The following is an 18,426-nucleotide window of genomic DNA, read 5'->3' as shown; positions in this document are numbered from 1 at the left end:
TGTAATCCCAACACTTTGGGTGGTCGAAGCAGGTATATGGCTTGAGCTCAAGCATTTGAGACCAGCCTGGGCAACGTGGCAAAATCCCGTCTCTACAAAAAAAAAAAAAAAAAAAAAAAAAAAAAAAAAAAAAAATTTGCCTGTCAGGGTTGTGTGTGCCTGTAGTCGAAGTTACTAGGGAGGCTGAGGTGGCAGGATCACTTGAGCCCAGGTGGTTGAGGCGATAGTGAGCCGAGATGTTGTCACTGCATTCCAGCCTGGGCAACAGAGTGAGATCACACCTCGAAACAAATAAAAATAAATTAAAAATAAATAAATAAATAAATAAATAAATACTGTCTCTACTAAAGTAGTATAAGTTGCAAAGTCAACATAATTTCTCTGAGGGATATTTCTAACCATATTCAAGTTACACAGACATACTGTAGGTAATCAAACTTGAATAAGGAATAGGAATTCTCTAACTTCTTTCTGACAAGACTTGATATAAACCTCTGTAACTAAAACAGTTAAATAGCATTGCAAACTGATCAGTAAGTAAGGAGAAAAACAAACAAACAAACAAACAAACAAAAACAAAAACAAAAAAACCTAGGTTGAATTTGTGTCTACACAGGTTTGCAGCCTTGGAGCCGTAGAAAATATCATAGAGCCTAGGTGTGTAGTAGGCTATACCATCTAGGTTTGTGTAAGTATACTCTAAGAAGTTCACACCATGATGAAATCACCTAATGATGCATTTCTCAGAATGTTATTCTCAGATGCATAACTATTTGAAATTGTCCAAGTGAGTAGGTCTTAATTGTTCTCACACACACACACAAACAAGGGGGTGCATAAATATGTGAGATGATGTATAGGTTAGTTAGCTTGATTGAAGGAATCATCTAACAATATATACATCTATTGAAACATCATATTAAACCCATTAAATATGTACAATGTTTATGTGTTAACTATACCTCAAAAGCTTGGGAGAAAACAGTAAATATAATTATTGTTGACTTGGAGGAGGAGGCAGTGGCCATTTGACTCTGGTGGTGTCTCTGAGCATGGAACTTAAATCTCTGAGATTCTGAGGCATCTAAGGTCACTGAAGTCAATTCTTCAAGAGATAGAAAAACTATAAACTGGTTTTAGCTGCTGCTACAAGAAAGCACTTTGAGAAACATCACTGGGGTAATGCTCAAAGGAACTACCAGGAGAAAGAAATTCTATAGAAAGCCACAGGGAATAAACAGGAAGAAGCAAATGCCTCCTCCTTTTCCCAAAACTGCAGTATCCCTCCATTGCTGCCTCTTGGCAAATTCTAATATAGAACCAACTGACAAAGCAGAAATGTGGTTTGCAGACACCCATTTAGCTGGGTTTGAAGCTGAGATGTAGTTACTGACACAGTGGGTTTAAGAGCAAGTTAAAGTGAGCTGAAGAGAGAATTCATTAATTGGAAGATGGGACAGAAAAAAATATCTATACTGAAGCTGTAGAGTAAAAGGGAGAGATAATACAAACACAAATTCAAAGATCTAACATACATTTAACTGGAATTCCCAAAAGAAAAGAGAAAGAGAACAATATTTTGAAATATTGAAAAATTAAAATATTGAAGCAATATTTTTAGAAATGATGACTAAAAACTTTCCAAAATTGACAAAGGACATCAAGACACAGATTCAAGAAGTGCAGATTCAAACCTAAGCCTGGTAAACATTATGAAAAACACACCTATGAACATCATAGTGAAACTGAAAATCAAGACAAAGACAAAAGTCTGTGGGGTGAGTGGATTATCTGCTTCCAGAGTCAAGATTTTCCAGCTTGGGTAGCCAGGTGGCATGGCCCAGTGTCCACCTGCATCTGCTTTCTGTGTGAGTCCTCTGCCCCGCCAAGGTCATAGAGCTGGTTGGTGTGGGTAGTGGGATGCTCCAAGGAGCCACATGCCAGCCGCACCATAGTCCACCTCACTACTCTCCTCTGCAAGGCCTACCATGGGGGTCACTTAACCATCTGCCCTGCCCTGGGCAGCTGTGCCAACCGGCCCTTTTACACCATTGTGGCTGGTCACAGCAAGTGTCCCAGGGATGGTCTTTTGGTAGAGCAGCTGGGCTCCTATGATTCATTTCCCAACAGTCATGGGGAAAATCTTGTTGCCCTCAACCTTGACAGGATCCAGCATTGGATTGGCTGTGCAACCCACCTCTCTTAAATCTATGCAAAAGCTTCTGGGTCTTGCTGGCTTTTTCCCTCTGCATCCTAAGATTATCACAAATGCTGAGAGACTGTGAAGGAAATGGGCACGTGAAGTCCTCTTAGTGTCTCAGAAAACAGATGCAGAAGCTACAGAAACATAAGTGAGCTAACTTCAGTGAGCATAGAGTGGAAACAAGGTCAAGGTCCTCTTAAAACACTGTGCAGAGATTTTAGTTTTGTTAGACTTGGGGGTGAATAAATGGAGTTTTCTGAGTCACCCTTGTTCTTCTGGCCTGGCCTGAGCAGGGCCCAGGGAGAGATCTGTTCTTGTGGGACACAGAGCTGGGGCTGATGTTGTTGATGACTTTAAGTTGAAGCCAGTGCTCGTTTACCATCCTGAAAACCCTAGGGTCTTTCAGAGTGATGCTAAACTACTCTGCTTGTGCTCTATAAATGGAACAACAAAGCCTGGATGATGGTACGTCTGTTTATAGCATAGTCTACTAGATATTTTTAGCCCACTGTTTAGACTTAATGCTCAGAAACAAACAAACAAACAAAAGTACTTTCAAAATATTACTACTCATTGACAAAGCAGGTGGTCGTCCAAGAGCTCTGCTTGAGATGTACAAGGAGGCTGATGTTATATTCATACCTGCTATCCAGCACCTATTCTGCAGCTCATGGAGCAAGGAATCATTTTGACTTTCACATCTAATTATTTAAAAAATACATTTTGTAAGGTTAGAGCTGTCATAGATAGTGATTCATCTGATGGATCTGGGCAAAGTAAATTGAATACCTTCTGGAAAGGATTCACCATTTTAGATACCATTAAGAACATCTATGATGTTTTTAGAAAGGACATTTTACCTGTGTTTTGGAAGATGAACATGTGTTAATTTAATGAAGAAGATTAAAGATGGAGTGGCAAAGATTCCAGACAGAGGAAAAAGAATAACTAAGGGCTTACATTAATTGAGCACTTACTATGTACCAAGAACTGTGCTAAGTGACATATGGCACATATGGCACATTTTATTTTATTTTTTTATTTTTTATTTATTTGTTTTTGAGACGGAGTCTCACTTTGTTGCCCAGGCTGGAGTGCAGTGGTGTGATCTTGACTCACTGCAACATCCACCTCCCGGGTTCAAGCCTTTCTCCTGCCTCAGCCTCCTGAGTAGCTGGGACTACAGGTGTGTGCCACCATACCCAGCTAATTTTTGTACTTTTTAGTAGAGATGAGGTTTCACCATGTTGGCCAGGTTCGCCTTGAACTCCTGACCTCAGGTGATCCACCTGCCTCAGCCTCCCAGAGGGCTGGAATTACAGGCATGAGCCACTGTGCCCCGCCTAGCCACTGATTTTGGATACGATGATTCTAAAGTTCATCAAACAATAGATAAGAACAACACATAATTTTTTTAAGTGACTAATTCAAAGGGATTTGCTTTAACTGATATTAAAACATACTTATTAAGCACCAAAGACTAAAACAATATCATGTCATCAAGTAGAATCTACCGATAGGTGGATGGAATAGGACAGCCATAAATTAGGTATTTTCATGTACAGATGCAAAAATTTAATATTTAAGCAAAAAAATCAGAAGACTGTAGGGGGAGATAAATTATTTAACAAATTATACTGGAAAAATTGGCTATTTGTGAAAAATGTCAATATGGATTCTCAACATAATAATGAATTCCAGTATACCAGAGTTAAATGTAAAACATAATCAAACCACAAAAAAACTAGATTATATACTGATTTAAACAGCACATATACTAAAATTGAAACACTATGAATATTTGATGGGCAAATAGTTTAATCATTCTTCTGAAAATCAAAACAAAATACTTTTAAAAGAGTATATATAAATAAATAATGATTGTCTTACAGTACATAAAATCAATGGAAAAAATGAAAGTAGCAAAGGCCAATGAATTTCCCTGAATAAAAATTTAAACTGTTATGTGTTAAAGAAATTATAAATAAAAGTGAAATTGGGAACATTTACAAAAATTAATTTGATCAGAATTTAATGTCCTCAATATATAAAGATGATGTAAGAAGTGATAAGACACACTTTTACACTCCAGTAGAAAAGTAGGTAAAGAAAATGAATAGATAATTCTTAGAAGGAATTTTTAAAAAACTGTAACAAAGGAATATTGAAATACCATTCTCTAAATATCAAATTGTCAAGATTTATGAAAGTAATGATACCCATTGTTGGTGAGGAGGTACTGAAGCAAGCACTCTCATAGGCCAGTAGTAAGGTTTTAAATTAATGCAATCTTTTTAGAAAGTAATAAGATAATATGCATTAAGAGTGGAAAGATTCTAAGGTAGAGTGAGTTAGAAAAAACAGAAGGGGGCGGAAAGAGCCTTTTGGTTTATAAGCCATTTGGAAAATTCTATTCATGAATACTAATTAAGGTAATAGCAAATTACATATATAATTAAAAATTAAATATGAATAACAGAATAAAACTGCATATATATTATGGTTACAAATTTATTAATATGCACAAAATATACAAAAAATAATATGCCAAAATATTAGCAGTAGTTAGCCCTAGGTGATGTGATTAAGAGTAATTTACTTTTCCATTCTTTATATTTCTTACTATTTCCAACTTTTTTTGCCACGCTTCTGTAATCAGGAAAAATTACTTCATAAAATAGCAAAACCAAAGTCGTGTTAAAATAAACCTGATCATTGCTCACTTGTGAGAGTCTGGCACGCGTCATGTTGTCTTATTCATCTTGTGGGTCTTATTTATATAGAAAAGGACCGAATCTATGCCTATGCCTTGAAAAGCATCGAGCATATAATAAGATATTCATGCATATTAAATAATTATTTAAAGTGAGAGATTATAACCAGCAGGTGAGAACCTGAATTTATTGATTCAAAAGCAGAAATAATTATGAAGTTTTAAATGTCTCTCAATTTTGTAGATATGTTTATTGTAGTATGGCAAATTTCTCAATTCCATCATGTGCCACATAACTTTTTGGTCATGATAGACCGTATATATATACCAAGGTGGACCCATAAGATCATAACGGAGCTGAAAAATTTCTATCACCTAGTGACATCATAGCCATTTTTAGGTTGTGGTACCATGCATTACTCATGTTTGTGGTGATGCTGATGTAAACAAACCTACTGCAATGCTAGTCACGTAAAATTATAGCACATACAATTATGTACAATACATAATACTTGATGATGATAACAAAGGGCCATGCTATTGGTTTATGTATTTACTACACTATGCTTTTAATCATTATTTTAGAGTGCACTCCTACATAGTGAAAAAGAAAAGTTAACTATAAAACAGCCTCAGGCAGGTCCTTCAGGAGATAGTCCAGTAGAAGGCATTGTTACAGGAGATTCATAGATGACAGCTCCATGCATGTTATTGCTCCTGAAGACCTTCCAGCGGGACAAGATTGGAGGCGGAAGACAGTGATCTTGTTGATTCTCACTCTATGCAGACCCAGGTTAATGTGTGCACTTGTGTTTTATGTTGTTTTTAACAAAAAGGTTAATAAAATTAAAAATTGAAAAAAGCTTATAAAATTAGATTATGAAGAAATAAAATATTTTTTACAGCTGAAAATGTGTTTATGTTTTAAGCTAAGTGTTATTAGAAAAGAGTCAAAAAGTTAAAAAAAAAGTTCATGAAGTAAAAGTTACAGTAAGCCAAGGTTAATTTATTATTGAAGAAAGAAACATATTTTATAAATTTAGTATAGCCTAAATGCAGTTTTTATAAGTCTACAGTAGTGCACAGTAACGTGCTAGGCCTACACTTTCGTTCACCACTCACTAAGTGACTCACCCAGAGCAACTTCCAGTCTTGAAAGTTCCATTCATGGTAAGTGGCCTATACAGGTATACATTTTTTTTAAATCTTTTATACTGTATTTTTGTTGTCACAGGATGAGATAGGAGGTCACCACAAGATACAGGTCACAGAGACCATGCTGATAAAGCAGGGTGCAGTAAAGAAGCTGGCCAGAACCCACCAAAAACAAGATGGCAATGAAAGTGACCTCTGGCTGTCTTCACTGCTCATTATATGCTAATTATAATGTATTAGCATGCTAAAAGACACTCCCACCAGCCCCTTGACAGTTTACAAATGCCATGGGAAATTTTCAGAAGTCACCCTATACAGTCTAAAAAGGTGAGGAATCCTCAGTTTCTAGAAATTCCCCTCCCTTTCTCAGAAAACTCATGAATAATCCACCCCTTATTTAGCATATAACCAAGAAATAACTATAAGTACACTCAGTAGAGCAGCCCATGCTGCTGCTCTATGGAGTAGTCATTCTTTCATTCCTTTACTTTCCTAATAAACTTGCTTTCACTTTACAGACTTGCCCAAATTCCATATTGAGTAAGGTCCATGAACCCTCTCTTGGGGTCTGAATCAGGACCCCTTTCCAGTAGCAGTGAGTTCCCCTAATTCCATGTGTTTTTATTTGCGATACAGTTGTATTAGTAATACAATTATTTTTCTTACATTTAATATATAGTGTTTATATTTTAAAAATGAATATGCAGTAAATGAGCACACAAAACAAATCCATTAAATGTGTATTTTTCACTTCTCTAATAGTTTCTTCTCGAAAATGCAAGATAATTAGATCCAATTGTGCAGAGGGTAATTCATACCTAGCAAAATACAACAAAGTGTACATTTTTGTTTTCTAGGTAATATTTGGTTTTCATAGAACTTCAATCCTTACCTCTTCCTATCCTGTGAATTTTTTCAGTTTCTCTTCTAACTCCTAAAGATTGTTTTACTATTTTTCGCCTCCATTTTTAATAATAGATCTAAGAACAAAGCAAATAAGCAAAAACTGTCACCTAACTAAAGTCAAAGTTAATGGTAATGGTGAGCACTCCTATTTCTATTGCTATATTCTGCTTATCGTGTGATGTTTCCTCTGCATTTTCCTATTGTCCAAACATGCTTAGAAGAAAAAGACTAGGGTTAAACTACTGTTCTATAACCTAATATTGATATAACATATAAGAAAAGGAAAAGAAGAGTGTTAATAATGATACCATAAATAATATTAAGAAGAAAGAAAGGGCTCTCCCTACCAGGCCCCTTAAATAAAATCTCTCTTGTCTGAAAGATAGCAGCAGGAGGCAGAACAACCCTAAGCAGACAGGGACAGGTCCCTAGTGAAACTCCACCTTCAAATCAGACAGTTTAAAGCCAGAAAGTCAAGCTACAAGTCCTGGGTAAATCCACAGACTGGATTGAGAACTTCTCTTCCCATTTGGCACGCTTTCCTCTTATTGATCCTCACCTTTCACCTATTTTACATATACATACCCTTCTGTAATTTGTATTTTACACTGTCAAGCCTGCCTTTGAGTGGTGCCTTTGTCTTACCTTTTTTGCATACTCACAAACCAATTAGCACACACACCCCCATTCTGAGTCCATGAAAGCCCTGGACTCAGCCACCCTGGCAAAGGCCATCTGACTTCAAATGGGGAACCACCCTTGCATCCCCTCTCTGCTGAGAGCTGTTCTGTTGCTAAATAAAGCTCTTCTCCACCCTTCTCACTCTTCCATTGTCTGTGTAACCTCATTCTTCTTGAATGTGGAACAAGAACTTGGAACTGCTGAACACAGATACCAGCTGTAACACAGGCAGGCTTGGGCACACCCAACCCAGCTGCAGGCTGAGCCCTGGGCAAATCAGGTGTGGCCCAGCAGGTGGAGGGTGCAGGGTGCTCCGTGTGTGCGGCAGGCCCAGGACTAAACAAGGCCCAGGTGGGGGCATTACCAGCTAAGGATTCCAGATGGCAAAAGTGGCCAAGAAAAATACTGAGCTATGGAGAGCATAACAAAGAGTCTGCTGTGCAAAAGTGCCTAGGAAGCTGAAGTCCTAGTTTCAGTAGAAATCCCCATATTGGATGTGAAGGATCTCTTGAAGGAGAACTACAAACCACTGCTCAGTGAAATAAAAGAGGATACAAACAAATGGAAGAACATTCCATGCTCATGGATAGGAATAATCAATACCGTGAAAATGGCCATACTGCCCAAGGTAAATTATAGATTCAATGCCATCCCCATCAAGCTACCAATGACTTTCTTCACAGAATTGGAAAAAACTACTTTAAAGTTCATATGGAATCAAAAAAGAGCCTGCATTGCCAAGTCAATCCTAAGCCAATACAACAAAGCTGGAGGCATCACACTACCTGACTTCAAACTATACTACAAGGCTACATTAACCAAAACAGCATGGTACTGGTACCAAAACAGAGATACAGACCAATGGAACAGAATAGCGACCTCGGAAACAGCACCACACATCTGCAACTATCTGATTTTTGACAAATTCACAAAAACAAGAAATGGGGAAAGGATTCCCTATTTAACAAATGGTGCCGGGAAAACTGGCTAGCCATATGTAGAAAGCTGAAACTGGATCCCTTCCTTACACCTTATACAAAAATTGATTCAAGATGGATTCAAGACTTAAATGTTAGACCTAAAACCATAAAAATCCTAGAAGAAAACCTAGCCATTCAGGACGTAGGCATGGGCAAGGACTTCATGTCTAAAACACCAAAAGCAACAGCAGCGGAAGCCAAAATTGATAAATGGGATCTAATTGAACTAAAGAGCTTCTGCACAGCAAAAGAAACTACCATCAGAGTGAACAGGCAACCTACAGAATGGGAGAAAATTTTTGCAATCTACTCATCTGACAAAGGGCTAATATCCAGAATTTACAAAGAACTCAAACAAATTTACAAGAAAAAAACAAACAACCCCATCAACAAGTGGGCAAAGGATATGAACAGGCACTTATCAAAAGAAGACATTTATGCAGTCAACAGACACATGAAAAAATGCTCATCATCACTGACCATCAGAGAAATGCAAATCAAAATCACAATGCGATACCATCTTGCACCAGTTAAAATGGTTATCATTAAAAGGTCAGGAGTCTGACCTTTTATAAGAATATGTATCTGGCCGGGCGCAGTGGCTCAAGCCTTTAATCTCAGCACTTTGGGAGGCTGAGACGGGTGGATCACGAGGTCAGGAGATCGAGACCATCCTGGCTAACACGGTGAAACCCCGTCTCTACTAAAAAATACAAAAAACTAGCCGGACGATGTGGCAGGCGCCTGTAGTCCTAGCTGCTCGGGAGGCTGAGGCAGGAGAATGCCGTAAACCCGGGAGGTGGAGCTTGCAGTGAGCTGAGATCTGGCCACTGCACTCCAGCCTGGGCAGCAGAGCGAGACTCCATCTCAAAAAAAAAAAAAAAAAAGAAGAATATATATTTATAACCCAGAATATATATTTATAACCCAGATATATAATATAAATAATTTATTTATATTATATACTAAATAATATATAATATAAATAATATATTATATATAATATAAATAATATATTATATATAATATAAATAATATATTATATATAATATAAATAATATATTATATATAATATAAATAATATATTATATATAATATAAATAATATATAATATAAATAACATATTTATAACCCAGAATATAAAACACTAGGGTTTTATATTCACTGTTAATTCAACAGGTGCTGGAGAGGATGTGGAGAAATAGGAACACTTTTACACTGTTGGTGGGACCGTAAACTAGTTCAACCATTGTGGAAGACAGTGTGGCAATTCCTCAGGGATCTAGTACTAGAAATACCATTTGACCCAGCCATCCCATTACTGGGTATATACCCAAAGGATTACAAATCACACTGCTGTAAAGACACATGCACACGTATGTTTATTGAGGCACTATTCACAATAGCAAAGACTTGGAACCAACCCAAATGTCCAACAATGATAGATTGGATTAAGAAAATGTGGCACATATACACCATGGAGTACTATGCAGCCATAGAAAAGGATGAGTTCATGTCCTTTGTAGGGACATGGATGAAGCTGGAAACCATCATTCTCAGCAAACTATTGCAAGGACAGAAAACCAAACACCACGTGTTCTCACTCATGAGTGGGAATTGAACAATGAGAACCCTTGGACACAGGAAGGGGAACATCACACACTGGGGCCTGTTGTGTGATGGGGAGAGGGGAGAGATAACATTAGGAGATATACATAATGTAAATGACAAGTTAATGGGTGCAGCACACTAACATGGCACATGTATACATATGTAACAAACCTGCACATTGTGCACATGTACCCTAGAACTTAAAGTATAAATAAATAAATATATAAATATATATATATATATGAAATTCCCATATTGGCTAGTAACCTGTGTGAACCTGACTTGTTTCACTTCTGTAGTTCCAACTAGCACTCACCCAGTTGTACTGATGTGCTTTTGGCAATATGAGCAGAAGGCTACATGAGGGTTTGAGTAGTGAAACATGACTAACCTGCCAATAAATCATCTCTATTGCTTTCAGAAACCTAGAGAACCACATAGTAGGCCTTCCTTTTTCTTTTTCTTTTTACTTTTGTTTTTTTTCCTGCATGACTCTCATTTGGGGAATGATCACCAATGCCCATTCTGTTGATACGGGGTCAGTACCATTATACCAAATAGGAAATGTTAAATTCAGAATTTCATTTAGAATTAGCATTCTGTTAATTTCACATTTTAGTAATGGTTGATGGGAAGTTATGTGCAAATTATTTAGTTGAGAGGTATTTTACCCCAAGATTCATATTAGCAAAGGCTAGCAACACTAGGGTTTTATATTCACTGTTAATTCAACAAAGAGGAACCCAGGTAAAGAGATTAAAATATTTGCCATTTAAGTCTCTTGAAAAAAATCAAGGACTGGAGATGGGAGAAAGAACACAGAGTTAACTTAAGTAGTCAATTAAAACTCTGGTTTGAGATTTAGTCTACTTTCCGTTTTGCCATGATATGGTTTTAGAAGGTATAGCCTGGTAGTCCCTGGGGTTACAGGAAAGCACAGAGACATACCAATGTACCTAGCCATCCACTGCCAATATTTTTCTGCATGAGTTAATAGGTTGACTATGCAAACTAGATAATTTCATTGATTTATAATTTCTATAGTTTTAAAACATTCTCATTTTCATTCTGCCCAATCACTTGAAAAAAAATTTTGTGTATATCTCTTCGTCTGAGTGTGTATAGTAGTGTAAACAAACTAGTGTAAACTAACTAGACTCTACCACATATTTTGCTTTATTGAAGTGACCACAGACCAAAAAAGAATTCAAAGACTGCAACATATTTGACATTTGCGAAACTAAAAGATATTGTGATGTTTATTTGAGGCTCATGGAGGATAAACGAAATATGCATGGAAAGGTTCTATAAATTCTTGCCATGTAATCTCTCATGGTCTTTAAATAATTATTAAGTTTTTATGCTAGCTGTTGCCCAAGGAGGTTATGAAGAGATTTTTGTTACTTCACTGTTTTTTTCTTTGTCTAAAGAACAAAAATGTATTTGTCTAAAAAACTGCACATAAGAACACCAGAAGGAACTATTTTACCCTTAAGTGATTTAACCTTTTAACTCAGGCTGTGTTAAAATGTAAAGATCACACTAGTGTGATCTGTTTCTATTTCCCCCACATTTTGTCTCAATTTGTTCACAAATTCATATGAAGGGACAAAGTCAACTCTATGAACATCGTTCAAGTCACATCTTCACAGTGGCTAAAAGGGGTGTACAAGTGAGGAAAAAAATTAGCCCTCATTGACTGCCAAAAGTCTCTTCTGTATTGTAAAAAAAAAAATTTAATTGCATTCACTGATGACAAGTGTGGGTGCGTTTGGCAGACAAGGGGAAAGGACTTTGCTATGTATCTGCTGTTTGAAAATTCTTCTCATTCTGCTAACACTTTTCCTCTTCATGTCATCAAAAATAATTTTTTACTGATTATGTTGACACCCTCATAATGCCAGAATTTTTCTTACATCTCAGATGTAACTGTCTGTCATGATCTACATTCAAGTGTGTTGTCTTTTTTTAATATAGCATATATGTAAAAAAATACTTTTGAAACTACCAAGTTCAAGTTTTACTTTGCTTTATGAAGACTAGTGCATATCTACACAAGAATGAATAGGCAACACATTCATTTTCAACCTTCAGAAACTAATTTTATCTTTCCTTTCAGTCTTAAAGCATATTAAGCCATGTTAGCTTACAACACAAAGTAGTGTAAAATGAGATAATTTTAGAAGGTGAATTACTTTTGTCATTTCACTTGTGAAATGGTTTCTTTCAAGATATTTTTAATTTAAAAGAGATATAATCTGCCAACAATAAAAATGGGAAAAATAAAAATTCACTGTAGGTTCTTTTATATAATAATTGTGTTCTTGAAAATGTACTTGGAAACCACATCACATTTTTTCACTGACTTGTTTTATACTTGAAAGATGTGTTCAGATTCTTTTGCAAACCATATATTCAAGAGCATCTTTTTGGAACAACTCTTGATTTTATAATATTGCTGGTATCTATATCTTTCACTAACTGGCCTCTTCTTAAACCTTTTTTTATTATTGGTGATAAAAAAGTACGATTTCTTCTTTAGATTGTAGCATATGATTTCTGCAGCTTCTGCAAGTCATCCCCCTTCTCCTTCCTTGATTTCTAATAGAATTTAATGGAAGGCTCTAATAGATAATCTCATGATAAATTGGAAATAGAAGGTTAATAATTTTTGTGGCTTTGTGCTTTCTGAACTACATTCAACTGAAGATCATTCTGCACCTACCCAAAATAACTAGGAAATAAGATGAAAAAAAAAAAAAAGAAAAAAAAGACAGGTTGAAGCATAAAAAGATAGCACAAAGCAAAATATCAAGGAATAGGATTAAATCAATAAAAAGCCTGAGGGAGAAATGGATATTTTTTTCATAACCAACCATATTAAAGGAAAACTAGAACAACATAGTGTCTCGTGGAATCTGTTTAAAGTATGTCCACTGGATCATTAAATTTATATGTTGTTATAGATATATCATAGATACATATGATAGATAGTCTATGATAGATATATCATAGACTACATATGTATTCATAGATATATCTAGTAATCATCACTACAAGTAGCAAGTATGTCAAACAGATGCTGAATAAGATTTTCCGTGGCATTGACATGTTGCTTGGTCAGTTTTCTTATCAAGAATTTCAGAAACACAGATGCTCTAGTTTGTCAGTAGATTTTTCTTTATTTTTTTTCTTTCTTCTTTTCTTTTCTTTTTTTTTGTTTTTGTTTTTGTTTGTTTTTTGTTTTTGTTTTTGTTTTTAGACAGGGTTCACTCTGTCACCCCAGCTGGAGTGCTGTGGCCTGATCATGGCTCACTGCAGCCTCTACCTCCCTAGCTCAAGGGATATTCCTGCCTCAGCCTCCCAAGCAGCTGAAACTACAGGCATGTGCCACCATGCCCACTATGTTGCTCAGGCTGGTCTTGAACTCCTGGGCTCAAGCGATCCTTCTGCCTCAGCCTGTGAAGTGCTGGAATAACAGGTATGAGCTGCTGTATTTGACCTGCCAAGTACTTTTTAAATATTCCTTAGTCCTGGATGGGTATAATCAAGAAAAACATTAGAGACCAAAGAAAAAGAGGGTTCCATTGAAGGAAATGTGATAAAAATGCTATAATACATCTCTGTCCTGGAGGCACTTGCAATTGAGATAGGTAGCATAATCATACTCAAAGAAAATACATTATTTAACAAAAATGTATAGCTACAAAATACAAAGTAAATACTTATAATATATTGGGAGGTAGAGATAAAGAAAATTAATTTATTCACATCAATAGGAATATATAAAAATACAAGAACTTTCCACTCATATACTTGTACACCAAATAATCTTACTTAAAATCTGATTTTAATTTAAACATTTTTTCTAATATACATTAATATTAGAGTTTCACCTTGCATTCTTGATTTGTAATGTTAACTATTTATTTTTCACTTATTGGAACACTATGCCCTCATAATCGAATAATCTGTTGGTAAGTTTCACTATTTATTTCTGAAATCAGTGGACTGGCCTTATAAATGTGTACCAGTCCTTCATGTGAGAAAGAGGAGATTGTTGGCAAAATCAAATACAACACAATGGCTCTCAGCCTCTACCTATTTCATTCAGGACCTTAACACTTGTTGTCCCTTCTCTTCCTCTTAACTACGGAAGTCACAAAGGGGAGTGCTTAAAAGTAGTGTTTGAGCTACTGTCACTGCATGGGGTATTTGCTGCCATTTTTTCTCTCTTGTTTCAGTTTCTACCTTGCTGTGTCCGCTGTACGAAGAGTGGCTTGAGCTATTCTCACCATTGCCAGTGCACCTCCTGTGTGAAGACAAATACCCACATCAGGATTAGAAGGGGGAAATCTACTGAAATGGCAGTGGGGAGGGATGGAAAGAGCATACCCAGGAAGGCTGGAGAAGAGGCAGAAGATGAAAGCAGAGTCTGTATCCGGTCTCAAGTGAAGAAACAGATTTATGAAACTAAGAGAGCACAGAAGGTGTTTTGAGGGAATTGTATTGTGCATGGGAGACCAAGAGTCACGGAAAACAACTCAAATTTTTGTTATAATTTCTAAAAGAATGTTAAAAGGATACCTATTTTTAACCCATGTCAAGATTTCTTAAATTTCTCTTACTCTGAGCATTTCTTTATTTATTGAGGATAACAATCTTTTGTCACATAGATGTTGTAAATATTTTTACATGAGTTTTACATGATACAATCATACCTTAATTGTATCATATGAAATGTTTATATTCATAAGTTTTATAATTTTTGATAATCAAACCTTTTAATTTATGATTATATTTTTAGCATGAAGCTTACAAATGTGTTCCTTTTGCCAAAATTTTGCCCATATATTTCCAGTTCTTCTATTATTTCATGTCTATACTTAATTCTTTAATCAGTTGATTTTACCCATTTCACAATCATTCATAAGGTAACCCAACATTTCTTACAATTTTAAAAATTACTTTTATTACATACTAAAGATTTAAACACTGTAAACTGTATTTGGAGGATTATATTCTGCTTCACTAACCAATCATTTATTTTATCACATCTATAATATTAGATTAATTTTTGTAGTTTTATAATATATTATCTTGTGAAATAAACCCTCCTCAATCATTATTATTCCTCTCAACTTTTTCTTGTCCTTTTAAAAAAAATAGTGGTTAAATAAACATAACATAAAATTTGTAATTTTAACCATTTTTGATGTGTACAATTCTGTGGCATTTAAGTACATTCAAAATATTGTACAGCCATCACCTCTATTGGATTTGCATAAAAATCCAAAATATTTTCATCATCTCAGAAAGAAACCCTGTACCTATTAAGCAGTCACTCCCTTTTTCTGTCTCCCCTTAACCTGTGGCAACCACTAATCTACTTTCTGTCCCTAATGGATTTGCTTATTCTGGGTATTTCATATGAGTGGAATCATATAATATTTGTTTTTTGTGTATCTGGCTCATTTCACTTAGCATAATGTTTTCAAGGTTCATTCATGTTATGATGTGTATTAGTATTCCATTACTATAATTGGATACTATTCCATTGCATGGATATACCAAATTTAGTTCATTTGTTCATGGGTTGATAAACATTTAGGTTGTTTCCACTTTTTGGCAGGTGTGAATAGTGCCTCTATGAACACTACTGTACAAGTTTCTATTAGAATACCTGTATTCAATTCTTTTAGGAGTGGAATTGCTGGGTCATATAAGAATTCAATGTTTAACTTACAGAGGAACCACAAAACTGTTTTTGACAATGACTATACCATTTTACATTCACACCAGTAATATACAAGAGTTTCAGGTTCCCTGCATTCTCACAAACACTTAATTTCTGTTTTTATCTATTATAGGCATCCTTGTGAATGTGAAGTGGTATTTCATTGTGGTTTTGATTTCCATTTCTCTAATGATAATGATGCTGAGCATCTTTTCATGTGCTTGTTGACTATTTGTATTACTTTCTTTGGAAAAATGTTTATTCAATTCCTCTGCCCATTGGCTATTTTTGCTTGTTCATTTTTCTACAAAAGTAATAAAGTCATTGAATCAAATTCTATCTGCAAGACGTACTTTGAGATTTTGATGACAATTACATCAAACAGTTGGGCATGGTGACTCATGCCTGTAAACCCAGCACTTTGGGAGGCCAAGATGGGAGGATTGCTTGAGGCCAGGAGTTCAAGACCAGCCTGGTCAACATAGTGAGACATCCATCTCAAAAAAAAATTACATCAAATATATAAATTAATTTGTATAGAATTAGTATCCACATAATATTAAGTCTTACCATCTAATAACCTGCCATGTCTCCTTGGTCATTAAAATATTTTGACTCTCAAAAGTGTAATAGTTTTTTAAAAAAATGTTTTGCACAGTGCTTATAATTTTTGTAAGCTTATAAACTTCCTTTCTTCCTTCCTTCCTCCCTCCCTCCCTTCTTTCCTTCCTTAGTTCCTTCCTTCCTTCCTTTTTTCCTTCCTTTCTTCCTTCTTTTCTGTCTTCGTTCCTATATGAATTGAATCTCTTTCTTCTCTTATGTTTTCTATAGCCTGATTGTGGTGATTACTTCACAATATTTAAATATATCAAAATATCAAATTGTACATCTTAAGTATATATAATTCTATGTGCTAATGATAGCTCAATAAATCTGAAATTTTTTTCTGATAATTTTTTTGAGACGGAGTCACGTTTTGCTGCCCAGGTTGGAGTACAGTAGCTCAATAATAGTTCGCTGCTGATTCAAACTCCTGGACTCAGGTGATTCTCCCACCTCAGCCTCTCAAGTAGCTGGGACTACAGGTGTGTGCCACCATGCCCAGCTATTATTATTATTATTATTATTATTAATTTTTTAATAGAGATAAGGTCTCACTATATTGTCAAGGCTGAACTCGAACTCCTAGCCTCATACAATCCTCCCACATTGGCCTCCCAAAGTGCTGGGATTATAGGCATGAGCCACTGCCCCCAACCTGAAAATTCGTTTTAAAGAATAAACTTTCTAAATAATTATTCCTTATATATGGCACATGATAGGCCATTTTGCTAGCAAGCAAATGAATTTTAGGCTCACATCATGAATTTTAGCTCCAGAACAACTGCAAGAACAAACCGGGAATCCTGAGAGGACCCTCTGAAGGAAGCAGACTGCAGGACTAGGGAGACATCCCAAATACTCAGCTGCAGCAGAATCTGTTCAAGGAGAGTCTGAGCTCAGACATGCCTAGCCCTGACCCCACCTGATGGCCCTTCCCTATCCACCTGAGTGGCTGAAGACAAAGGGCACAAATTCTTGGGAGTTCTAGGGCCCTGCCTACCGCCAGTTCCTCTCTATACTACCACAGCTGATGTTCTCTGGAAAGCGCCACCTCTGGGCAGGAGGCCAAAAAGCACCTTAAAAGTAGAACATTAAACCACCAAAGCTAAGAACCCTCACAGAGTCCATTTCACTACCCCACCGCCCCCAGCACCTCCACTGTAACAGGTACTGGTATCTGAGAGACCAATAGACAGTTCACATCACAGGACTCTGTATAGACAGCCCCTAGTACCAGCCTGGAGCCAGGTAGACTTGCTGGTGGCTAGACCCAGAAGAGAGACAACAGTCACAACAGTTGGGCTCTCAGGAAGCTACATCCATAAGAAAAAGGGGAGGGTACTACATGAAAGGAATAACCCATGGAACAAAAGAGTCTGAACAACAGCCTTCAGCCTTAGACCTTCCCTCTGACAGAGCCTACCCAAATGAGAAGAAACCAGAAAACCACCTCTGGTAATATGACAAAACAAGGTTGTTTAACACCCCCAAAAAACTCATACTAGTTTACCAGCAATGGATCCAAATCAAGAAAAAATCCCTGATTTACCTTAAAAGGAATTCAGTAGGTTAATTGTTAAGGTAATCAGGGAGGCAGCAGAGAAAGGCAAAGCCCAATGCAAGGAAATCAAAAAAAAAAAAAAAAAAAAAAAAAGATATAAGAAGGGAAGGAAGAAACATTCAAGGAAATAGCATAAAGAAAAAACAATCAAAACTTCAGAAAACACTGGACACATTTTGCATGTATAGAAATGCAAAATGGAAAATCTCAGCAACAGAATTGAACAAGTAGAAGAAAGAAATTCAGAGCTTGAAGACAATGTTTTCAAATTAATCC

At 36.1% G+C, this 18,426-nt stretch overlaps 1 pseudogene; it reads left to right on the top strand.

The window, feature by feature from the left end:
- Positions 1 to 1,712: 1,712 nt before the first annotated feature.
- LOC105497356 (small ribosomal subunit protein bS16m pseudogene) lies at positions 1,713 to 2,351 on the top strand (annotated as a pseudogene).
- Positions 2,352 to 18,426: the final 16,075 nt, after the last annotated feature.

The sequence above is a fragment of the Macaca nemestrina genome, chromosome 8 (genome assembly GCF_043159975.1).
Source record: "Macaca nemestrina isolate mMacNem1 chromosome 8, mMacNem.hap1, whole genome shotgun sequence".
NCBI lineage: Eukaryota > Metazoa > Chordata > Mammalia > Primates > Cercopithecidae > Macaca > Macaca nemestrina.
The sequence above is the reverse complement of the archived record's forward strand: the minus strand, read 5'-3'. Positions and strand labels throughout refer to the sequence as shown.